The 26458-nt window shown below is 38.7% G+C and overlaps 1 protein-coding gene across 1 annotated transcript in view; it reads left to right on the plus strand.

Moving 5' to 3' along the window:
- AFF2 (ALF transcription elongation factor 2) overlaps window positions 1–26458 on the plus strand; it is a 593967-nt gene that overhangs the window by 416498 nt on the left and 151011 nt on the right. The window lies entirely within an intron of this gene.

A 26458-nucleotide genomic window follows, 5' to 3' on the forward strand; every position in this document is an offset into this window, starting at 1 on the left:
TTTAGATTATTCATAATCAGATCAAAATTATTTTTTGGGGGGGAGGGTCGCACCTGGCAGTGCTCAGGGGTTATTCCTGGCTCTGTGCTCAGATATCACCCCTGGCAGGCACAGGGAGGTCAAAATTATTTTAATTAACTAAAATAGCATTACTTCTAAACTTTTCTATATGTGATATAAAGATTGTAGTAACATAAAGGCTAAAACAAGTATCATAATTTTTCCAGTGTGTTGTGACCCATAGCAACAAGCATGATACGTTTCTTAGATATATGATTTGTTTTTATTTTCCACACAATCTCTCACTTGCATGTTTACTCTGATCATTTTTTATATTAAAACGTTCATCATAAGAACAAATTTCTTTGGATTCCAGAGCAATAGTGCAGTGGGTACTTGCCTTTCACATGACCAACCTGGATGTCATTCAAGACACCCCATATGTTCCCCTGAGCCTGCCAATACTGATTCCTGATGAGCTCAGGCAATAAGCCACATCTCTGTTGATCTCGTATATTTCTTTCTTAAGTGGATATTTAGTGTGCTGTTTAGAACTTTGGGAGCAAAGTGACAGCATAACAAGTCAGGCAATAAATGACTGTTATTTTCTGAATCAGATTTACTTGTAAATAGAATACATGATATGGCATTTGAAATGGAGAAATGTGTCTTATTAAATTGATGCTTCTAAAAGCTTAAGTCAACTTTCCTGATAAACTGGTAAACTAGTCATTTCAGTGACTTTTACTAGCAACAGCTATTCTGGTTTTCAGACTGACACGTATGCCAAGTTTTGCTTTGAACCTCTTTATGCCCTGAAACTCGAAGCTTGCCAACTTTTCCTAAGGACTTAATATATTTTTGGAAGTTCTCCACTGCATCAGGGACAGCCACCTGGTAGAAGAGAAAACAAAATTTGGCAGCCTGTTCAAGCTGTGAATTAAAGGTAATTCACGGTTTGAAATGAATCAGCATGAGGTCCTTAAGAAGAGTAATCAGACATCAAGAGGATTTTATTTTGAGGATTGTATATTGGCTAATGTGACAACAAGCAATATTGGCATTTGGAATGTTCCCATTGAGAAACACTGAAGCTCTGGAGCTGACACTGAACACCGGGGCTCCTTCATTGGGAACTGTGGATTTCTAGTTTCATTATAAAAGCAGATAATCATAGCAGTTTATGTTTAGCTCTCATACATCTATGCAAGATCAGGATTGGTTTAATTAGTTTTTTGGTACTGCTCTTTTTGTGTCAAAGACTCCTGTGCTTAAGGTAGATTTTGAGACCCTTCTGGAATTAGAAACAAATGGTTGCTTTATCTTTGTCTTAGGGCAAAATCAAATGTCTCTTTTTTATGTTATTATTACTCTGGAGGGGTTGGTCAACACCCAGTGGCACTCAGGAATTACTCCTGGCTCTGGGCTCAGAAATCACTCCTGGTTGTGCTGGGGGGCATATGGGATGCTGGAATCATACCCAAGTGGGCACATGCTCTCCCCTCTTTGCTATTGCTCCAGCCCCTTGCATCATTTTTGTATTTATTCCTTCAAGCTGCCATTTGTTCAACCAAAGTGCATTCTGTGTGTGTGTGTGTGTCTATGTGTGTGTGTAAGGCTCACTGTTAGAGTCACTCTAGTATCTCACAGTGAAATATTCCTTGTCCTGCCCTCAACAAGCTCACAGGTTCCTGATTGCTTAGACTTGCACCAACATACCAATGTCTCAACTATCATGCATATCTGGACCATCTTCTAGGTGCAAGTTACATTCTCTTTACAGAAAGTCAGGGAGAGCCACCGTCATTATATATAGATAGGCAGAAAACAAGCCAAAAAGATGTTGAATGTGTCACTGATCAGAGTCACTAATTCAGAATAATCATTAATTCAGAATAAAATGACCCCATAACTCAGGCTCTAAACTGTACTCACACCAACCCATGGGCACTTAAGAAATTTATCTCCTTGGCTTCAAGTTGGGTGGGATCTGGCTCAGTTATTAGACCAAAGAGGATTAGTCTCAGTGCACATTGGACTTGTCCTGTCAGTTCCCTTTAGATAGTGGGAAGTAATAGTGACTAGGCAGAAAATAAATAGTGCCTGTATAAATGCCATTGAAACTAATACGGGACCAAAATTAAAATAACTGTGGTTGTATAATAGAACATGGACTTTAACTAACACAGGTGCACACTCACATGCACATGCATGTAATATTTTCCCCTCTAATGAGTCTGCTTTAATGGGCTGCACACACAGACAAATGCACATTAGTTTGTTCAGTTACTAGACAGAAAAATATTACAATCAAGGCTATTTTGCATGGGCACAGTGATTGGTAATTTTACAGCACTTTTCACACAATACATTGGCATCTGATTGTCACAGAACTCCTGTTAGATTGCCCAGTAAAATGAAATCTGAAGCCAAGCTTAGGGGAGGGAAAGTATTTGCCCAAATCCTCCAGCTACAGAGTATTGGGGCTGGGAGAGACTGGAAGCCAGGATTCTGTATTTTCAATAGAATCGGCTGCCTTGTCCTCACACTCCCCAGATGGCTGCAAAGACAGATTCATCCATCACAACATGGACAAGTCTTCCAAGCCCAGGTGAGGAAAATACAGCAACAGTGTAGACAAGTCCCATGGATCATTCTTAAAAATTAAAAAGAAACAAACAACTCCCACAGCCAAAACTGGAGCAGAGGAGTAAGGCAACCCATCACACTTCTAAGCTTTTCTGTCCTATTAAGCATTGCATGGACAGCTTATGCCTTGGCCGCAGTCAGGTGTGAGGATCAGCATGCTAAGACATTGCACTCTTGGTGCCTTTCAATGTTGGTAGAAGACCACACTTAATTACAGCTCCGAAATCAGCTGAAAATGCCAACAAATACTTTTCTTTCATTTAAATAATGAGAATCAAAAAGAAAGCTCTGTGACTGACATTTCCAAATATTAAAACAGAGAGCATGGGATGAAGTTGATGTTTGCCTTCCTGAAATCAAATGAAAAAAAGGTCTCTTCAGTTGTTGTTGTTGTTGTTCCCCTATAGAATCTTTGCATCTTTGCTGAGTCCAAAACATACTGGTGCTTCATCCTTGCTAAACTTATAAAGTACCTAAAAGAGGAATGAGAGAATAAAGAGGGAATAATGGAAACAGGAAGCATCCTACAATTCTTTCAACACTGCTTCTTGATTTCAGGACTGCTACATTAGTGACACACTTTAAAAAAGAGAGTAGTAGGTATAACATGGCATATTCCTAGGGTTTAAGAAAAATAAAAAAAGCATCAAATGCTCCCAATATCTAGAATTTTGTAGGAAATCAGAAAATTGTGTAGGATATCTGCTTATTCAAGAATTCTCTAAAGTAATTTTCACATATTATAGAAGAATAAAAGAAAGGGAGAAATGAACTTATTAACAGTGAACTTGGATATTATTGATACCATCTCTAGTCACCTGCTCTATACAAGACACTATAGCAAATATCTCAAAAGTATTCTCTATTTCATCCTCACAACAACTCTAGATATGGCTCCTATGTCTGCCCTCCCTGGCACCATTCCCAGAGTTGTCCTCTCAAGGAATGAGAGAGGAGACCTGATGGCTCCCAATCTCCAGGTGTGAGTGCACAACTGTTTTTTTGTTTTGTTTTGTTTTGTTTTGTTTTTTTGTTTTTGTTTTTTGGGAGTGAGTGCACAACTGTTGCTGGGCACTCTGCACTTAGCCTACTCTCTGGTGAATTTGTCACATCACCTTCCACCCTTACAACACTCTGTGAAAAGAAATGAATTTCCTGGAAGACAACGCCATTCAGTGTAGGTATGTGGCTCCAGATCACAGAGTTCATTAACCAAACAGCTAAAATGTCTTTCAGGTTCTTATACTATAATTTTCAAAGGTTACGTTGGTCTTTCTCATACTGTATTCATCATATCTCTATAAAGTATGAACTGAACAGTTACTAAATTCAGAGACAAAGACAGTTCTACTACTGTTACTGTCTATTTCTGTCACATTTTTCCATTTCCATATGTATCCTCCTATTTACCTTTGCTACCAATATTGGTCTTCATTTCATCCTGAGAACTGAGATTTCATCCTGAGAACTGAGCTCTAGTGAGCTAGAGCTGGTCCTTACCGTGGTCAAGATTTAGTGTTTATCTGAGTGTTTGTTCCATTATACAGAAAACAGATATACTATTTAATACCTAACGCCAGTCAAGCATGGCCTTTCTAAAAAGTTCTTCATTGGCCTCTTTCCTGCTGAGCCAGCCTAGAGACACCAAGGACCATAATCCCTCCAGGACCCACACCCAGTAAGATGTCCCCACCCAACGAATATGGGGCCGATTCCTGTCGTGTGATTGGGCACCCAGAGACTTAAAAAGAATGGTGGCCATGCTCTCTGCCTTTTTCCTACTGAGCCAGCCTAGAGACACAAGGACCATAATCCCTCCAGGACCCACACCCGGTAGATGTCTCCACGCAAGGAGTGTGGGGCCGATTCCTGCAGTGTGATTGGGCACCCAGAGACTTAAAATGACAGCGGCCATGCTCTCTGCCTTTTTCCTGCTGAGCCAGCCTAGAGACACCAAGGACCATAATCTCTCCAGGACCCACACCTGAGAAGTGTGGCCTCTTCGCTCTGCTCCATGGCCGCGCTTATCTTTTAACCCCTGAATTCCATTTCTCCACATTGTAAGAAGCAATCTACAGCCTTACCAATGGAGAAATTTTGCAGAACACCCCCTTGTTTAAAGAAATCAAGATGGCTTCTCTGATCTAAAAAGTAGGAAACAGCTAGATATCCTCTCAAACAAGAAGTTTAGAGTAAAATTATGGAAGATGTTCAGGGAGCTCAAATAAAGCATTGATAGACTTGACTGAAGCACAATTAAGCATCAAGAGGATTTGACGACTGAAATGAGAAATTTTCACACTGAAATAAGAGGTCTGAAAAACTGAGCTTATGCAACTCTTGCCAGGCATGGGGTTTTGGGAGACCCCATACCGAAGGCTTTCTCCCTAGTCTGTGGAGTGCTGGGAGGCTTGGCAGGCCCCACAGCCATTCCCCTCTTTCTTCCCTGGACTCCAGACCCTTCCTGGTGCAGGCTCAGATGGTCATAAGTGGGTCCATGCGGATTCTTAGGGGTCCTCAGGCTTGCCCCCAATTCCTTTTTCCAGGGGGGGGTGCATGGGGAGGAAGGCAGGCAGACATCTGGCTTCCGATTTCCTCTTTTATTCTGGAGGCCAGCTCTTGCCAGGTATTTGGTTTCGGGAGGCCCCATGCCGGAGGCCTTCTCTCTAGCCTGGGGAGTGCTGGGAGGCCTGGCAGGCCCCCAGCCACCCCCCTCTTTATCTACCAACTCCAGGCCTTCCGTGGGTGCCATTTCAGATGGCCAGAAGTGGGTTGAGGTGAACTCTTAGGGGTCCTCAGGCTACCCCCCTCCCTCCGTACTCCAGTGTGGGGTGCATGGGGAAGAGGGCAGGCAGATATCTGGCTTCCGGTTTCCCCTTTGAATCTGGAGGCCAGCTCTTACCAGGTATGGGGTTTGGGGAGTCCCCATGCTGGAGGCCTTCTCCCTAGCCTGGGGAGTGCTGGGATGCTTGGCAGGCCCTCATCCGTCCTTCTCTTTTCCCCCTGGACTCCAGGCCTTCCCTGGGCGCTGGTCCAGGTGGGCTCTATAGGGATCATCAGGCTTTCCCCCTACCTCTCCCTACAGTAATGGGAATGCGCTTTGGGAGGAGGGCGGGTCATTCTAGCACTGGTTTATGTTGGGACAGTCACTGGAAATTTTTCTCCTTGGTCTCCTATTGATAGTATTGTATGCATATAGTTTATATATGCATAATATCCATCTTGTATTGTGACCTTGATATTGCCCTACAAAGCTCATTTCTAATCTTTTACTGCCTCTGTCCTAACCCTTATTTCCCCCCATCTTCCCATGTAGGTGCAGCTCATGACATGAAGCTCACCACACAGAGTGATGAGTGCAGTTAGAGAAATAACTACACTGAAAACTATAATAATAATAATGTGGATGAATGAGGGAAATAGAAAGCCTGTCTTGAGTACAGGTGTGAGTGGGGTGGGGAGGAGGGAGATCTGGGAAATTGGTGGTGGGAGTCTTGCACTGGTAAAGGGGGGGTGTTCTTTACATGAATGTTATCATACAACTACAATCATATTTGTAATCATGGTGTTTAAATATATTTAATTTAAAAAAGTTCTTCACTTTAGTAATCTCCCATCATTATGAGTAAGGAAAGTTCTGTTTAGCTGGTTTAAGTGAGGTACCTGAGCTCACACAGTTTGCAAAGGCTTATCTCCAAGCTCCCAAAATATCACAGGTACTACACGATCTTACTATTTAGAGAATGGGGTTTGTTTAAGATTAGGCCTATTCTTTATCTTTATGCTTTGTGAGATTCTCTCTTATTTTCAGATAGATGATTTAAAACAGGTGACCAGCCTTGATTTTTGATACTGAATTAAAATTAAAGGTCACAAATACGGTCATCATACTTTGAAAATTCCTTCCTAACAAAGAGATTGATAAGAGCACTCCTAGAGCATGTAGCTTTGTGCTGGTATCCACACCTCTCATGTACATGTGAGGCCCTAAATTCAGTCCCCAAGAACTGAAAAAAATATATTGTTATTAGGACCATGTAGAAAGGTTGCCTAGAATTGTCAGTGATAGTCTCAATAAAATAATCTGCTATTCTGTCTCATAGAAAGACTCTGTTTTGGGTTAGAGGGAGAGAGGAAATACAAAACAATTGTATGTTTGTAGTTTTTAAACACCAAAACAACTCTGGTTTTAACCAAAGCTGTTTTATACATGAAATGACTTCAACTTTATTTTGATGTATACTGTTCAGAAAAGACTGTGATGCAGTATATCAGGAAGCTGAAATACACAGGAAAGACATAAGACACTCAGGGAAGTAACTTCTGGTGCTCCATCCCAGCCCCACAGTACAAATGGCAGTCTCTTTGAAAACACAAATTATGTGCCTAAGATTCTGCACAATTAAGGGAATAGAAATGTTCAGATCCCAGAGCAAATGGTCACTGAGTTCACTGAGTGCCCTAAAGATCATGAAACTATACTGATGATTCAAAACCAGAAAAATCTATCTCTTCGCTAGTGAATTTGAGAATTTACTTACAGTGGTGTTGGATTAACTAGATACCACCCCAATATGTATACACCCTATTATTCACTGGTTGAAAATATCTTTGAATGTAGTACTTTGGATTGGTCTATAGACCACTTGTTCTCTACCTCAGGCTGTTTTTTATTCTTCCAAATAAATATACCAGGTCTTAGGAAAATGTTCTCTTGCATTTTCAGATTTCCCCACTGAGCTGCCTATTTCTTAGGAGTGGACAGTTTGCATGTTGGGATTCCTGAACCCATTTCACTCCTTTTAGTGTGTGTAGATTATTTTCTGCATCACGTCTCTCAGTGTCCTGGCTTTGGCACTTGAAGCTTCATTCTTAGACACTAGTTTGGTCAGTCTCTAGGCTAAGGAGACTGTGATAGTGATAACTATGAATAGTAAGATTCTTGCAAACTCAAATAATACTCAGGAAATATTAATGCATAGATAGTGGCTATCTTCTGTTCTACAGAGGCTTGTAGAACCCTAGATTCTGAACAATTGGCCCTGCTAACATAATGGTTCACGAGTCTGACATTTTTACAGAAAGGATTAGTATGATCTTGTGTATGGTTCCTTATCAAACACAGTAGATAACCAGATAATTGTAATGCATATATGCAGGCAATAAAAAGAATCTACTGTGTATTAGTTATTGATATAATATTAGCGTTTTGATTCACTTTATTCTTTAATTTTTTTTTTTGGTTTTTGGGTCACATCCAGCAGCACTCAGGGGCTTCTCTTGGCTCTCCACTCAGAAATCACTCCTGGCAGTCTCAGGGGACCATATGGGATGCCGAGATTTGAACCATCGACCTTCTGCATGCAAGGCAAATACATTACCTCCATGCCATCTCTCTGGCCCCAAATTTCTTAGTCTATGTTTAAAAAATCATAAAATTATAAATGTGTTTGTGTCATTTCCTCATGTTAATGAAATGCAATGTTGAGACTGAATTGGAGAGGCTATGATGCTAGATTGCCTGGGTTCAAATCCCAACTCTTCCATCTTTTAGTCATGTTATCCTGGGTAATTTACTTATCTGTGACAGTGTTTGCCTCTGAAAATATGAGAATAGGGGCCCGGAGAGAGCACAGTGGTGTTTGCCTTGCAAGCAGCTGATCCAGGACCTAAGGTGGTTGATTCGAATCCCGGTGTCCCATATGGTCCCCCGTGCCTGCCAGGAGCTATTTCTGAGCAGACAGCCAGGAGTAACCCCTGAGCACCGCTGCGTGTGGCCCCAAAACCAAAAATATATGAGAATAATAGAACTTACATCATAGGGATACATAATTAAAGTATTTGTGACAATACTTGGGGCATACAAAAACATCAAGAGACATTAGTAACTGTTCAAATTAATGATGAGTTCTGTCGTTTTTTACTGAATGTTCTGAGTCACTCTCATTTGTACTGTGGGTAGATCTTTGGTCGCCTGATTTATCTGAGGCTCATTTCTAGAGTTTTCCATACTTTGTATATTTCCTCTGTTAATCCCAGCTACCCAACTACCAAAAAAGGCACATATGTCTTAAGGGAATCTCCTTTGGATACTAGACACGTTCTTTATCTGCTGGGGCTCAGCAGTGTACCCGATCACAGACATGACTATATTTTTAATTCTGTAATTATGTTTCAAAAACAAAAGGACATATTAAATACCAGTTACTATGCTGAGTGTTTTATATTCCTTTGTTTATATAAAATTAATCTGTTGAGATTTCATCACTACCATTACCCACATTTTCCAAAGGTAGATTGTGATAAATGGAGTGAGATTAGGTTCTCATGGCCATTGGCAGTGGGTAAATGTCCTGTTCCTATATGTCTTACTCTAATAAGAGACCCCTCAACCTTGACTTTCCTGCTTATTTATATGTTGTTCCCTGGAATCTATTTCAGTCTGACTGTCTTAGAAAATAATAGTACATCCTCAAAGGAAGGGAATCACTAAAGACTAGAACTTGACCACTGACTATCCTCATTCCCCTTGATTTTCAAAATGGCCCTGATCTTTAATAAAATCACTTCTGGAGTAACTGTGGATTCTGGGTTTACATAAATACATGAAAAACAACACTGGAAATAGTTTAACAAGCACATTAGCTATTTCCTAGTCAGGGAAGAAAGGATGCTTTTCTGAATTCCCAATGTTCCTCCAGCATAAGGAGAATTGTGTGAAGAGGAGACCTTATGGGTTTCATTTCCGAGCTAGCTCCTACCATTCTGGAACATAAACAGTCTATTCTCTTGCCTGGCCAATTGTTCTTGTTATCTACTGTTTCTTCCTGATCTAAAATGGCATCTCTGACTGTGCCTTTAATTACCACTGGGCTTGACTATGAATCCCTTGAGAAAAAGGCTGGGAGGGAAGGTACCATAATATTTAAATAGGATCCTTTTTTACAAAAAAGGGTGGACTGTCAAAAAACACACTATTGTTGAACATACTATATATCAAAATATATAAGCATGCACTTGTAATGGTGTCTTAATAAACACATCATTGAGTGCACTATGACAAATTATCCACTAAGGTCCCATTTCGCTTCCTCCTAAGCTCTGAGTTAAGGGAGTATTACCATAAAGTAGATATGTGCTGTTTAAAAATATTTGTATGCATTTTTCTGAATATCTCTTTCAGGCCTGGCGGACTAATCTTTTTCTTTTCTTTTATTGCCTGGAAAAATACAATGTCGAAATTTAGTTAAGTGGTCTATTAAGTAAAGGTCTAAAGCAGTTTTATAAGGTTAAAATTCTGAGCAAAGAAGTGTCATTAGCAATTTGATTCAGAATGTGCCATAAATTAATGATAAAATATAATAGAAAGGGGGGCAATGAAATATTTTCAATTTGTCAGATAGTTTAGAATTTGACACTGGCACCTTTATTATTATAAGAGCCTGGAACTATAGGTAGACTAAATATATTCGTTCAAGTGAACAAATTCTACTACTCTGGAAAGTGGTCATTTTCTGGACCACATGAATTATATTCTGGTTAAGAAAGCTCTCAAAATACAGATCTCTGCAAGGCAGTGGTTTGCATAGGAAATTTTTACAGTAAAATAATTTATAGTAGACATGAAGCTTTAAGAGTAGATTTCATTTCTAAAACATTACAGTATCAAACCCTCTACCAGTGTCCACTTTTCTCCACCACTTTCCCCTCAACATTGCTAGAAAACAGGTTCTAAAAATTACTAAATAATAGGAAGCATTTCTGTGCATACATCTCTCTAGCAGTGTTGCTACAAACTTGAGATCTAAGCTGAAGTCATTCAGTGTTTCTAGTCATGTTTCAGTACAGGTTTGTTGTCTTTGAATTCTGTATTGAAAAAAGAAGAATTTGATGAGTTGTGATGAGGCGGTTCATTTTGCATCTCCGAGCCTGTCAAACCATTTCTACTTTGAATGCCATTCCCTCATTTCCCATGCTTGAACCTCTGCTCTAAAACTCTTTTTCTTGGTTTCCTGGCAATAATGTAAATAGAGCATGCATGGAAAAGTTTTAAGGCACTGTTTGCCAGAAATAGCATTTCAGTGGCTCCTCCTTTCTTCTGAAGGAAAGCGAAAAACAAAGCACATGAATTCTGATAAATATCTGATGATGAACTATGGGAGAAAATGCACAACCACAATGCCCACTATATGACAGTGTTATTTGCCTGTGTGATGGTTATCGTTGAATAATTATAACACATAGATTTATGTGGAAGAGCAAAAGAAAAGTCATACAGAGATGTTTTTCCACTTGAAACAAACCTGTCACAAAAATTCTAGCATATATTTCCAAACATATAAAAGGTAATTTTTCACCTTAAAAAGGAATCCTTCACTTTGAAAATGATTCACTGCAGGTTTCCTCTAAATGGTAAGCTCATCACATGTATTTACAATATGGGTTGATTTTCAAAACAACAATTTACATGCACTTTCTCTACGCGCATCTATTGTGCAAAGTGATGCTGATTTGTCTAGTGCAAAAAAAAAAAAAAGAAAAAGAAAAATGCCCTTTATTAAAAAATTGGGGTCTTTGGTTTATATGGTTTTTAGAGTTGGTTCATCATTAATATTATTTGTAACCCAGCAGCTTGTGCTAAAACAAGTAGAGCAGACCATAGACAGACTGCCTCTGGAGGTAGTTTTACAATGCTCCTTCATAATTAGTGAAATGTTGTGTTTTGGAAGTAGTCAATCAAATGTGTGCTTGTTCCTGTTCTCTTGGGAAACTAATCCTTCAGTTCCTTCTTTCCCCGAGCTGAAAATTTAACAATAAATTAGCCGCAAAATTGGAGCCGTTTTCAGTAGTAACATTGGGAATGGAAAGTAATCTTAGGTGTGCAGAATAGCCACAGCCCAAGTGCAATATCCACCGAGGCACGTGGCACTGCATCCTGCCTTGAACAATGTGAATTTTCTAAAGAGCTCTGGCAGGCTGTGTGCAAAGGTTACCTGCAATCAGCATTTTGAATAGCAAAATGCCACAGTGGAGGGAGCCAGGACAGAGCTATGCCCCATTGGTTGAAACCTGGCTGCCCAGGCCCTTCAGCAAATCTCAAACACAAAAAACACACACCTCCCACCTTTCACCAGCATGTTTAAAATGAAGGAGCTTGATGCCTTAGCTGCTTACACCCCCTACATAGAAGATTTTTGTCTGTTAGAGAGAGGGCTGCTACAAATCAGGCTAGAATGTTTGCAGCAATGCTGAGACTGGTGTTATGTGGGCTCCATTCTTCCCATTTTTCCTGGGGAATTTCCCCGCTAACAATCTTCAGATAAATGCAAGCATATAAAGTTTTCTTCACCCCAATCATTGGATTGAACATAATTTTGAACTTCCATATAAAATTTAGCTGGAGCAGTTTTCCAAAGGTTTCTCTGAGCTGCATACACAGGGCTAATGCCAGATCTCTTTAGCGAACACTAATTTAAGGCTTGTTTTCAAATGGATTTGTCTCTGCTAATTCCAAGAACCCATTGAGCTGCTCAACTTTAAAAAGGAAAGAGCCTTTTCTCTGTTCGATTGTGCCAGCCAGCAGGTTGGCGGCAGGAAAATTATCAATGTGGAGCTGTGTAATTATTTCAATAACTTTAGTATATTGACTCTCATCTTCTAATCGAAATGCAGGTCTTTCTTGTGCCTTTTTAAACTCTATTTTACTATCAAACAACTTTTATTGGGAAGCTGGAGGCACTCTAATCTTACTTATGCTATGCAAAAAGAATACATGTAGACAGTTACATAACTTGACAAATTTCTGTCAATTAATTGGCTCTCTAAGAAACAGTTACTTTATTTTAGATATGTCAGATTTAGATTACATTTTTCTGTGATTTCTTGAAATTCCAACAGCTCCTTTCTTGAAATGGAATATCCAGTGTTTTGAGGGTAACAGGACCTTTTGGAGTGGATATAATTGGGAACCAGATTAAATATTCAAAAAAGTATTTTAATGGGAAAAACTTTTTTGAGCTTGTAATAATCTAAAGTTCATTGTGTTTCTCTAGGAGAGGCTTAGAATGTGAAGCATATCCCAAACCTATTTGCTCATTGACTTTCCTTCAGAATATCTAGCCTAGTGTCTGGATTCACTTCGGTTGCCCAGAATCTCAAAAACTACATTGTTCCATTGCCTCGGTGCATGTGAAGCCTCAGTTCTGATCTAGACCTGAAGTGGCAACACTCATTATTTTTTATCTCATCACCTTCACTCCACCTTGCCTGTTTTTGTCCCACTAGATCTCAAAGTACATTTTCAATCAAATGTTCCTTTCAGGCAGCTTAATGAAATTATTATTTCTACTTGGAAACCTTTATTTTGTCTTGATAACATAGATAATCTAGAGGGTGTTCTGCAATCTCATCAACTTTCACCTAGGAGATTTCTTTTGTGTGGAGCCTTTTGTCTGCCCCTCCCCCCCAAAAAAAAACACACACACAGACACACAACTCGCACTACCTGCAACTCTCCTGAGCATCTCACTAGGACTGTCACATCATCTCTCACTGTCAGGGGGAAAATCTAGCTGCATTGAGAAAGAAATGCTGCATTCTCATTGACACATTCTTGGAAGATGATTTACTGCTATGTTCTATAAAACCAGGAGCTAGGTGTGCTTAAGAGCATTTTATGTCCAGAGCATGGCACAAGCATTAGCCTAGGATGAACCGCGGTTTGATCCCCCAGGGTCCCGTATGGTTCCCCAAACCAAGAGCTATTTCTGAGCACATAGCCAGGAGTAATCCCTGAATCTCACCGGTTGTGGCCCCCCAAAAGAGTATTTTATTAGATATATATTTTATATATCTTTATACAATTTGATTACAAACATGATTGTAGTTGGGTTTCAGTCATATAAAGAACACCCCCCCCCTTCACCAGTGCAACATTCCCATCACCAATGCCCCAAATTTCCCACCTTCCTAAACCCCCGCCCCGCCTGTATTTGAGACAGGCTTTCTACATCCCTCATTCATTCATATATTTTTCTAACTTCACTCACCTCTCTTTGTGGTGAGCTTTCTATATTCCAGTCCTCATCTCTATTATTTCTGAAAATTATTACAAAAATGTCTTTTATTTTTCTTAAAACCCATAGATGAGTGATATTATTCTGTGTCAATCTCTCTCCCTCTGACTTATTTCACTCAACATTCTAGATTTCATGAGCATCCATGTATAGGGAAATTTCATGACTTCATCTCTCCTGATGGCTGCATAATATTCCATTGTGTGTATATACCACAGTTTCTTTAGTCATTAATCTGTTGAAGGGAATCTTGGTTGTTTCCAAAGTCTGGCTATTGTGAATAGTGCTGCAATGAATATAAGTGTGAGAAAGGGATTTTTAAATTGTATTTTTGTGTTCTTAGGTTATATCCCTAGGAGTAGTAGAGCTGGATTATATGGGAGCTCAATTTCTAGTTCTTCGAGGAATCTCCATATTGTTTTCCATAGACTAGACAAGACAGCATTCCCACCATCATTGAATAATAGTTCCTTTCTCTCCACATCCCCCCCCATCACCTTGTTGTTTGTGATATGTGCCAGTCTTGGTGGTGTGAGATGATACCTTATTGTTGTTTTGATTTGCATTTTCCTGATAATTAGTGATGTGGAGCATATTTTTATGTGTCTGTTGGCCATTTGTATTTCTTCTTTGACAAAATGTCTGTTCATTTCTTCTTTCTATTTTTTGATGGGGTTAGAATTTTTCTTGTAAAGTTCTGTCAGTGCTTTGTATATTTTGGATATTTGTATATTTGGATATTATCTGATGGTTATTGGGTGCATAATTTCTCCCATTCAGTGGGCGGCTCTTAGATTCTAGGCACTATTTCCTTTGAGGTGCAGAAACCCAAAAATCAATCTGAAAGATCAATAAAAGCAGAAGTTGGTTCTTTGAAAAAATAAACAAGATTGATAGACCACTGGCAAAACTCACAAAACTCACTATAGATATTGCAGAGTTTCAAAGGATAATCAGAGACTACTTTGAGAAACTCTATGCTACTAAACATGAGAACCTGGAAGAAATGGATAAATTCTTTGTATTTTATAATCTTCCACAGTTGAATAAGTAGGAGGTAGCATATCTAAACACTCCCTTCACTATTGAGGAAATTAAAACCATAATCAAATGTCTACCCAAAAACAAAAGCCAAGGCCCACATGGATTCACTAATGAATTCTTTCAAACCTTTCAAGAAAAACTACTACCAATACTGGCCAGGCTCTTTCATGAAACTGAAAAAACGAGCTTTTATGAAGCTAACATCACCTTGATGTTAGACAGAGATACTTCCAAAAAAGAAAATTACAGACCAATATCCCTGGTGAACACAGATGCAAAGATCCTCAACAAAATCCTGGCAAATAGGATCCAGTGCCTCATCAAGGTCATTCACTGTGATCAAGTATGTTTCATCCCAGGAATGTAAAGATGGTTTAACAACCATAAATCTGTCAACATAATACACAATATAAACAACAAGAAAAATAAAAATCACATGATCCTATCAATAGATGCATAGGAAGCATTTGATAATGTCCAACACCCATTCTAAAAAAAAACTCTCAGCAAGATGGGAATGAAAGGAACCATCCTCAATATAGTTAAAGCCATCTACCATAAACCAAAAGTGAATATTATCCTCAATGGAGAAAAACTAAAATTCTTTCCTCTAAATGCTGGTACAAGACAAGCTGGTACCTCTCACCACTCCTATTTAACAAAGTACTGGAAGAACTTGCTATAGTAATTAGGAAAGAAAAAGATATCAAGGGAATCCAGATAGGAAAGGATGAAGTCAAGCTCTCACTCTTTGCAGATGATATGATACTATATTTAGAAAACCCTAAAACTCTACCAAAAAGTTTCTAGAAACAATAGACTCGTATAGCAATGTGGCAGGCTAGAAAATTAACACACAGCAATCAATGGCCTTTTTATACACCAATAATGATAGAGAAGAAACGGACACTAAGAAAAACCTTATTCACATTAATGTCACACAAACTCATATCTTGGAGTCAACTTGACTAATGATGTGAAGGATATATTTTTCAATTTTTAGAAGCCATTGTGATTTACATAGTCTTTCATAGTTGGGTTTCAGACATATGTTTCAGGGCCAATCCCACCACCACTGTTCACATCCCTCCCACAATGTTCCCAGAGTACATCCTATGCCACCACCACCCTGCCCCCAGTCTGCCTGTATAACAGACCCATTTTAATTTATGATTGTTAAAGTTTTGGGTTTTCTTCATTGTTGTCGACTTTGGCTTGGATATTATTTCTTTTTTCTTTTTGAAAATTATTTCTGATCTTTTTGAGCACCACCAAAGGACCTGAGATTGATTTGCCCCTGTCCCTCCTTTCATATTTGTGTGTCTCCTCCTTGACTCAATATTTTTTCTTGCTATAATCTGGTACCAAGTGTGTTTGAGGCAATCCCATCTAAATCATTGCATTTCTTCATGGAGTAATTCTAAATACCACATGTAAGTGGTATCATTCTGTATTTATTCTTCTTCTTCTGTTTTATTTTACTTAATCTTTTGGTCTCCAGAAGTGTTTCTTTTGATGGGATTTTAAAATTTTGTGGATTTAACTTTAGTCAGTACTTTGTATATCCTAGCTATCAAACATTAGCTGATGTGTTGAGTGCAAATATTTTCTCCCACTAAGTTAGCTGTTTTATAATTTTAGCCCCATTTTCTTTTGGCACACAGAAACTTTTAATTTGATTATTACCTAACTTGAAGCTCTGCTACAAAGCCAAAATGACTAAACCAGCATGGTATTGGGACAAATACAGACTTTTAGAACAATTGGTCAGAATAGAATATCCAATGACAAACTCCCAGGTATATGGTCAGTTAATCTTTGACAAAGGAGGCCAGAATTTGAAATTGAAATTGAAATACAGTCTTTTCAACAAATGGTGTTGGATAATTGGAGAACCACTGTAAGAAATTAAAGATTAATTCATGTCTCACATCTTACACAAAAGTCATTTAAAGTGGATAAAATACCTTTGAGATTAGACCTGACTCCATAAATTCACTGAGGAAAACAGAGGCAGATTACTCAAAAACTACACCTCAACCAAGTTTTCAATGATAGGATGCTAATAGCAAGACCATAGAATCAAATCTTAATAAATAAGACTACATCCACTTAAAAATGTTCTGAATTAGAGGTTTTTGAGAGTGATCATTATACCACTGAATTTTGAGAACATTATGTATGCTGGGATTATTGCAACTGTGATGATGAAGTCAAATTTCAAACCTAAGCATGAGGATTGTCAACTTCTTTTTTATGTTTTTTTTAATATAATTTTTATTTTGATCATAGTGGCTTCATAATTGCTGACAATAATATTTTAGGTACATATTTACATAAAATCAGGGGGGATTCCCATCACCAGTTTGTCCTCCCTACACCTTCGTTTTTGTCCTACCTCCCATATGCTCTTCCCTCACCCCCCGGGCTGCCAGAATATGTGGTCCCCTCTGTACCTAGCCTACTACTTAGTAGTCTTGCACCTGTTTGGTCCTGGTGCCTCCCTTATTTCCCCCTCTAACTGGGGGGCAGGACTAGCTAGTTCAAGTTATGTGGTTTTGTTTGAAGAAGAGAAAAGTAATAAACTGGGGTAAAAGTCTAATATGCCGAAAATAAACGGAATTCTTCTAGAGGCTCTCATCATCGGTTTGAGAGATGAAGGAGAAAAAGAAGGTGAAACACTCCACCAGTACAAAAAGAAGTGTCAAATATCCAGTGAGGACTTCAACAATAATAATAAGCACCACAAAAAAAAAACACAACAACAACAAAAAATCCCGCCACGGTCTTGAGATAAGAAACATGGCAGAGCACATAAAGGAAGAAAAGAAAAGAAGAGAGAAAAAAATAAGTATAAATGAGGGCAACAGTTTCAATAACCACACCAAAACAAAGAAATTGACCAAAAATAGATAGGTAAATAAAAAAAAATAATAATAATAATAAATGAAGATAAAAAATAATATATAAAAATAAACAATGTTTTGTGCTTTTTGCTTTTTTTCCCTCCTGCCCTGGCACAGTAAATATTGGGGTCATTCGAAAAGGAATTCACTTGGCCTAAGAGATATGGGGTTTCTCCTCCCTTGGAGTATATTGTCATGGGATCAACTATAGACTCTGTTCAGGATCATTTATTCTCCGGTGGTACTTTTATTTTGTTTGGAAGACTTCTGCTCCATCCTAGGTGATACAATCAGACCTCTGTATCTAGCGATCTCAGTGTCTGCACATTTCCAGGGGTGGGTCTTTGTGGTTCTAGAAGTTCCGTTCCCTCAGTGTCATTTTAGAGGATTGTCAACTTCTAACTTCTTTTCTCAGTTGTCAGAACTGGGCTATACCCAACCAACCCCCACTTCCTAACACAGGCCTTTTGTAGAATGTGTTTTTGGCATACAAACTTGCATAGCATTAAACCAAAAAAACACACAAGAATAAACATACACACATTATACACATATATGCATTTATGTTTTTATTTGGAAGGGAGGTTACATGCATATTATCCAGAATGAAAGCAAAGAATTCCTCTTATTTTTTTGTGTGCTTCTTAGCACCACAGGCACAGAACTGATTTGGTCCCTCTTAAACAGCCAAATCAGATTTTAAACAAAGCCAAGTTCTTTGCACTTCTACATAAATTCTTTCTTGAAAATAGATCTCTTATTATGAGGAACATACACTATGTAGATAAATTGATATAAACTGAAATTTCTAGCTTTCTGATATCACTGAAAAAAGATGTTTCTATATTTAAATATCTCATGTAATTATTAATTCTAAATACCTTATAGACTTAATCTTTGGTATGAACATATTTTACAGTAGCAATAAATTTGACATACAAGAAATTAATAATAATTTCATTATGTCTTCTCTTGTTCACATTATCCATAACTTGATAGAAGATATATAATTGACTATATATGAAAGCAAACAAAATATTAATGGGTAGAGAGAAGAGTTCTGATTAGTTGACTTTTTCTTTCTTCGCCAAGTATATATTACTCTATGTAAAATTTTTCAGCTATTACAATTTGAAATATAATAACTACTTTATCATACTGGTACCACATGAATATTAGAATGCATTTTGCATAGTAACTATTTTATCCAAATATTTTTTTCATTCATCATGATCACTTTATGATTTATGTATGTGTATTCAAGACACATTTTTGTAAATACCATTGTTCTCAGTAAACATTGAAGAGTTAAATTAAGTAATCTATTTCTAGAAGATTGTTACACAAAAATAACAAAAGTGAAAGCCTAAAATGCCAAAAGACTGGTAGTAGGATACAGTTGACAAACTATGCATTGTTTATGTCAATGTCTTTTTTACAATATGGTGGGTTGGTTAATATTAAATACATTTTTATCACCTCAAGTTGAAACATCAACCAAATGGTTGCGCGTTCCTTTTACTCAAGGACTTTTAAAGGCATATCAGTAAATGTCTTTGAGAAAGTAGCCACTGAAGTTATAGTTGGCCAGCTTAATTTGTACAACTCATATAAATGCACTGCACAATGAGCTGAGCCTTTCTTTCTTTTCTGCTCAGGGCAAAGAAAATGTCTGGGTTGGGGATAGAGGAAGATGTGGGTTATACACAAGACAATGCAAGCCAGAATCAGAATTTATATTTTACTTGCACAGTGAAGTAGAAATTTTGTTCTTCAAAGACTCAAGACCTTTTTCTTTGCCATAAGATTTACCAGCCTAGGGGCCGGCAAGGTGGCTCTAGAGGTAAGGTGTCTGCCTTGCGAGCGCTAGCCAAGGACCGTGGTTCAATCCCCTGGCGTCCCATATGGTCCCCCCAAGCCAGAGGCAATTTCTGAGTGATTAGCCAGGAGTACTCCCTGAGCATCAAACGGGTGTTGCCCCCCCAAAAAATTTACCAGCTGAACAAACCTAGAGAAACTGGCCTGGGGTAGATGATTCTTAGTTTGCTTTTTCTCATTGTGATTTATAAGCATCAGAGAGAAGTAAATAACAAAGGATGAAGTGCTCACTTCATTCTCCTGTGGTTGCACTGTGTCTTTTGTGAAGATGCCGTGTACTCTGAACAGGACCTCATTTAGTTGGTGATCAAGAAGGCTCTGTAATGTCAACAGAGCACTGAGTGTCTTCCATCAGTTGACCTCCTTTGAAAGCCCATAAGGGATTTACTTCAACTAGGGAACTGATGAAGATATTCAAAAGGATGTCCAATCTGACTATAATGGGCTGGGATGAAACTCAATGACATTATATCAGTCACATATACAAAAATCCACTCTGCTTTTATAATTTCTGATTCCACAGTTGAGAAGTAGGACTCTTGTTGATGGTGTTGTTAATATGAAGCTTGCTTATTACCTCCTGTGGGGAGGCATTACTTTTGGAGGCAAAGCCCAATGATTTACCCACCCCCCTCTACAAACACAACATCAAGAAGGATTTTTTTTACAAAAATCAATTCTTGTATCCCAGGAACAGATATAGATTTATGCAGATTAATTTTGCATAGCATATTAAATGGCTGCTCTGAGGCATCTCTTAGCATCACCTGCTAACTCAATTTAATGGCTAGAATCAAATAAAGAATAAAAGTAGATTTACATAGATTGTTTTATAAATCAGATAAAGCTTTATGTTACCTACCATTGAAACTGGACACAATTTTCTTAAGTATCATAAGGGTTGTTCATGTAATACTTTCATTATTTCCAGCAAGAGTAAAACCAAATAGAAACAAGTCCATTGAATTTAGCCACCATTAACTATCATTAACTGTAATTTTTTCTGACAAGCTCTCTTTCATCTGATGATGAGTGAAACATTGGGAAAAGTCGCCTGAAAAAATGCATAAATGCTAATGAAACGTGCCCTTGTATTTTAACTGTGCCCAGTTTAGACATTTAAAATTGAGCAATTTATACTGTGTTAGGAGCCAGAACTCCATCTTGTTTTTAATAAATTTATTTGTCTGCTTCTTGTGAAACTCTAACTCACTCAGAGAAAGTTCATGACATTTCACTGCACTAGGCAGGTCACAAATTGAATAATGTGAAATAACATTATTAAAGCACTGAAGAAAAAAGATATTGGAATAATATATTTATAGTAAAATTTTATAGTCTTCAAAAGATCAATGTATATGCTTGCTTACTTTGAAATAAAGGGACAAAGACTTCATAATGGAATCCAGAAAAACACCCAAATGAAAGGAATCTGCCCCATAAATGAACAGCTTTCCTAGTCTCTGGTGGATTAAAAAAGGCAGCACATGCTTTGCACCAGGAAGAAATTGCCTAGGTGCTGTCCATGATCATATGCCATTAGAAAGCTCCCCTGGAATGAATGAAAGTCCTCTTGTGGCCATGCAGAATAAAACAAGCTTTCAGTTTCAAGGCTCTTAGCCTGTCCCAACACTGATTGAAAGAGCACTTTATACAGGGAGAAAGAAGCACTGGGAATAGCTTCATTTGCATCTCCAAACGCTAATGATGCAGATGCTTTGATGGATACACTGAAGCCCCAGAATAGGTTCAATTCAAAATATACTCTTTTCCACTGGCCTTTGCCCCACCAGGACTTCCCAAAAAAGAGGCCAAACAGAGACCATTTATCTAGGTAACAATACCTTCAATTAAAACAAATGGCACAGAGGGCAGAACATAGGGTGGACAGAAAGGAGGGAACACTTTTCTGATTTTGTCTTTGCCACATCTCAATCACCATGCCTGGGACCCCACAAAGACATATCTCTGTGAAAATAAGTTAAAGATGAGGAGAGTGCACAGAAATATAGTAGCAGCTATCCTGTCTAAGAAATGCTGTATTCAAAACTTCTTCAGAGTTGAAAATCAAAACTGAAGAGAATTACCATCAAATATTTTTGGCCTTGGTGAAATGAGAGTTTGTGAGAGTTTGTGTTCAATGCCTATGGACAGATGTTCCACAGACAGAAAAAAACACACAGCACACAAAAAAGGAGGCTCTTAATTGGCACTAATTAGCACCCTCTTTGGCAGCAAGGATTAACAAGGTTATTTAGATGGCACCCCTTTGCCCCCTCCTACTCCAGAGCTGTTCATTCCAGGACAAGGGGAGGCCAATGTAGGTAAACTCACGTTCTTACCTTCAAGGGTTATTTGTGCCTCCAAACAAAGAGTGGCTTCATGTTTTGCAGCTGTCAATTTAGTGAGTTTCTTTGCCTTGGATATACATTGGCTTTTACCTTTAATTAAATAAACTGTAATTAGTAGGAAACAATCAATACAGTAGTGTGACATGTTTTTGGGGGGAAGAGGGCCTAGTTTATTTGTTCCTGTTTTAGGTCAGAGAAAGAAAAAGAAGGAAAGGTTGTGTTATAGATGAGGAAAGCAATTTCGGCACATTTGAGATATTGGCATCATAGAGGATGGGTTATTCTGGTTGATTCCCATAGTGAGCATGTCGTATATATTTGTATGGCACAAAACAACACTGAATTTTTCCTGAGTTGTTCCATTTGTAAAATGGGAAGTACTGCCCTAACAGTTCATCAGAGAGCTCAAGTTCTTTGTAATGGCAAACTTGGGGATTATGCACATGGAGGTTTCTCTTGCATTAAATTCCAGGTAGTGCTAATAAAAGCTCAAAGAATGCATTGGTGCCATTTTAGTGACAAGATAGATTGTTTTAGGCTGTTGCATGATAGTGTGCATTTATTTCTGAGGGTGTTGAGAGGATCAGAAATCTATATTAAGCTCTTGCTTTTGCCCAGGAAGACCAAGGAATTTGATCTTCTGAACAAAGTAGACCTAAATTCTTCCTGTGAAGATCTATGGATGGGAGGAATCATATGTGTTGTTGAGACAGTTGGATGTCAAAATTCTTTGAAATGGTACCTATGTTGGCATTTCTGGGTGACTTTCTTTAATAGTGGCAAAATATTTAAAAAAGAGAAGAGAGCAGGATTTTCTAGAGAAGGAAAACAAGTAAGATGGCAATCTAAATTGGAGCTTGGCCTCTATCTTTGTCACTCCACAGACAGTCCATCTGCTCCTTATCCTGATGTCAGGTAGACCTTCCTGTCCCCACCAAGATGGGCCTTTTTACCAAGATCCATTCCCTGGTGAACACTGCAGTCTGTGATGAAAAGGGATGTGGGAAACCCTCACCCTATGAAAGGCACATAGAACCTACTGGGCTTCCTGACCAGCTCATTGTAGCAAGCAAAGTGAGGTCCATTCTTGAACAAGCATAGTACACTTGTATGTGATGGGCTGAATAGTAATTACTGGCTGTGATGTGTGCATGTCTATGCCAAGTACAAGAAAGCAAGGATGGGAGCATAGGGTTTATTTGTTCATATACTATAGAAACAGGAATTTAGCTCAGCGAAGGAATGAACCTCCTGCATATCCATACCTACTTCTCTTTAGTTAACCTGATCAAGTTTTTGTCTACACAAACTGGATGTTTCTAGGTGACACTTCATTGAGTGTCTATATAGAACAAATTAGTCTCAATGCATTGGATCATCTGGCCTACCTGTATGTTGAGTTCTACATCTAGGGTTGTCTAATTGTACTAACATTTATATGTCAATGAAAGTCCCCAAAGGCCCATGTCTCAGGGTGTGGCTCAGTGCTTGAACCACAAATTGATGCAGGAGTGGTGAGGGCGAGTCTCTTTGTTGGTCTACAGTTCCCAAGTTCGTCAGTTTTTTTGTTAAGAAAGAATGAAAATATTGAGTAATGAGCATGCTCAGACTCAGTGTTAGAAGGTAGAAAAGGTTATTGGAAAATAGAGGACACAAAATGGATCAGTGTTACCTAGGGCTAGGCAGGATGGAAACAGTGTGGGGAATAGGTAAAACTAAAGGATATGGTTTTTTTGGGGTATTGCTGGAAATGTTCTGGAAGGAGATGATGGTGGTGGTTGTCCAGTATTGTAACACTGACCTATACATTTGAAATAGTAAAATTTATGTGTATTTTACCATAGTAAAAACTTCACTCGAAAAAAATTTTATAAAATCAATGAATGAATGAGTGAATGAATGAATGGAGTACAGGGTATATGAATATGTGCTTACTGAACTGAAACCAGGAAACAGGGCAAGCTGGAGATGGTTAGTTCAATTTTGGCTTCCTTGGACATGAACAATTTTCTGGCCATCAAAATTGGAACTCTGTATTATAGGCTGAAGAATTAAGATGTAGAGCTCCAGGTAGTTCTTTTGCATTCTAGACTTTCATTTATGTTACACTCTCTGGTATTTGATACTTCATGCTACTTACCTCTAGTTGGTAGATCTTCAGAATGCACCAAATGAATGACATTTGTAAGTCTTTGGGGATGCAAATATTAATGTAGTACTACTTTTGTTAAAATATACAGTGCATATATCTACTCTCAAGTTGCATTGTTATAAATAAATGGAAGCAAAAATCAGGAGATTTAGAGTTGGGCGTAATAGAAACACTGTGGGTTAACAAAGAAAAAGCAATTGTAGTCTCTCATCAACCTAAGAATCTCTTAAATAGGGTGCAGAGCATTGTAGAGTTTGGTTGACCTTTAGCTTTGAGGTGCCATTTTATCTGATTGCTTGCGTTGCAGCTCTTTTCTACTTTTCAAAATTCATCTTTGGAATTTTCCTCACCTATTACCTTTGCTTTGAGTTTGTCTTAGCAAACCTGTTTCTGCCATATCCCTAGATGTTTCTGAATTCCAGTCATTGGATGTTGAGGTAGGTAGATAACTATTTAGGAGTACAATGGGAAATGGTCACGAAAATTGGGAATCGTCATAGACAAGAACAGATATTGAAATATGACTGGCACTTTGAAATTGATAACATAGAATATTGGATGTCACACTGGACAGAAAGGTGTTCTGTTTACAGAGCATAGGAGTACCCCCACAATCCACAGTAGGAGTCATTGGAAGTGAGTTGGCTACATATACAATTTGTAGCTTGCTATAAAAATCATTGAAGCTACAGAACAAAAGAAATCATAGGTAGTCTCTCCAGAACATGATGTTGGAAACTGGGGCTCAAGATATGGACAGGGTCACTGTTTTTAGCTGTGATGGAAGTTTGATCCCAGTTACTATCCTTGTTCAGTTTCTCACATGACATTCCATCTGTTCCTGCCTATGTGTCCAAAGGCCGGCCTTTTGAGAAGAATATTTGATCTGTATTGGATTAGGGTTTATCCTGGCAGTAGAATTTTGGGAGTCTCACATCACCTGTCCCCAGGAAGCTATCTTGGATGCTCCTTTTAGCTACAGTCTTAGATAAGTCAGGTGACTTTACCTATAATCATTTTCAGGGCCATTCACAATTCCAAAGAGCCTCCCCAAATACTTCTAGAGCAATTGAGAAAGCAATGAATCAATCAAACACGTTGCCCCTTTCCTGTGGAGACAAACTGTTGGTAGGAAGTAGTTCCTTCCCATTTCCCAGTTTCCATATGTAGCTGAATCACAAACATGCCTTAATCAATCTCTAGCCAGATCTGCATGTTTCTTTCTTTTTTTCTATGGTGGTTCATTTTTGGCTTTGTGGTGGACTTGATATCAGGGGAACTCACAGGAGATTGAGAGAGAGAGAGAGAGAGATCAGACTGTTGGCCTATATTCTCTCTCCACTAAATCATAGTTTTCTTTTGAGGAAAGGTGGCTATTGTGAAGCTGTCATTCTGAGGCCAGTTATGGGCTGAAGCAAAGGCTCCTATTAGAAATAGCAGCTATCTCTGTCAGAAGCAAGCTCCTCTAGCAGTGACCAGTGATGAGCTAATTTGATGGGATAGGTGGGCGATTAAAATTAACCATGGCAAGAAGGAGAGGGGGAAATACCTACTACTTCCTGGTCCCCAAACTCAAGAGCAGCCCAAGGCTGCACTTGCCTGCACCTAGTCCCCCTCCCTCCTCCCATGGACTGGGCAGGCCCAAAGTCAGGTAACCTCCCCTTAATAGTCAGATCTGTGGTGGGGATGTGATAGGTGTAGCTCCCAGTGACTGGAAAGGAAAGTGTGTCCTGTTTAAGACCAGGAAAGATGACAGAAAACTGGAAGAATATTCCAGGAAAATCATCTCCTCAAAGTAATCCCAGTGCAGATTGGATTTGTGAACTTCCATTTGCATGACTTAGGAGCTGCACTCCAACTCTGGGCCCTGAAAGGATCCTGGCTCCCTCATCCTACATGTGAGGTGTTGGAAAATTCATTTGGTGCTGGAATACCAGGCCAGAGATGGATTCTGAAGAGAAGTTGCCCTGCTCCCCAGCAGTTTTCCTATACATGGATGTACACGGAATCTATTATGCTGAGTGAAATAAGTCAGAGAGAGAGAGAGAGAGAAACGCAGAATGGTCTCACTCATCTCTGGGTTTTTAGAAAAATGAAAGACATTCTGGCAATAATAATTTTCAGACACAAAAGAGAAAAGAGCTGGAAGTTCCAGCTCACCTCAGGAAGCTCACCACAAAGAGTGATGAGTTTAGTTAGAGAAATAACTACATTTTGAACTGTCCTAATAATGAGAATATATGAGGGAAATGGAGAGCCTATTTAGAGTACAGGCGGGGGTCGGGTGGGGAGGAGGGAGACTTGGGACATTGGTGATGGGAATGTTGCACTGGTGATGGTTGGTGTTCTTTACATGACTGAAACCCAAACACAATCATGTATGTAATCAAGGTGTTTAAATAA

The sequence above is a fragment of the Suncus etruscus genome, chromosome X (assembly GCF_024139225.1).
Source record: "Suncus etruscus isolate mSunEtr1 chromosome X, mSunEtr1.pri.cur, whole genome shotgun sequence".
Lineage (NCBI taxonomy): Eukaryota > Metazoa > Chordata > Mammalia > Eulipotyphla > Soricidae > Suncus > Suncus etruscus.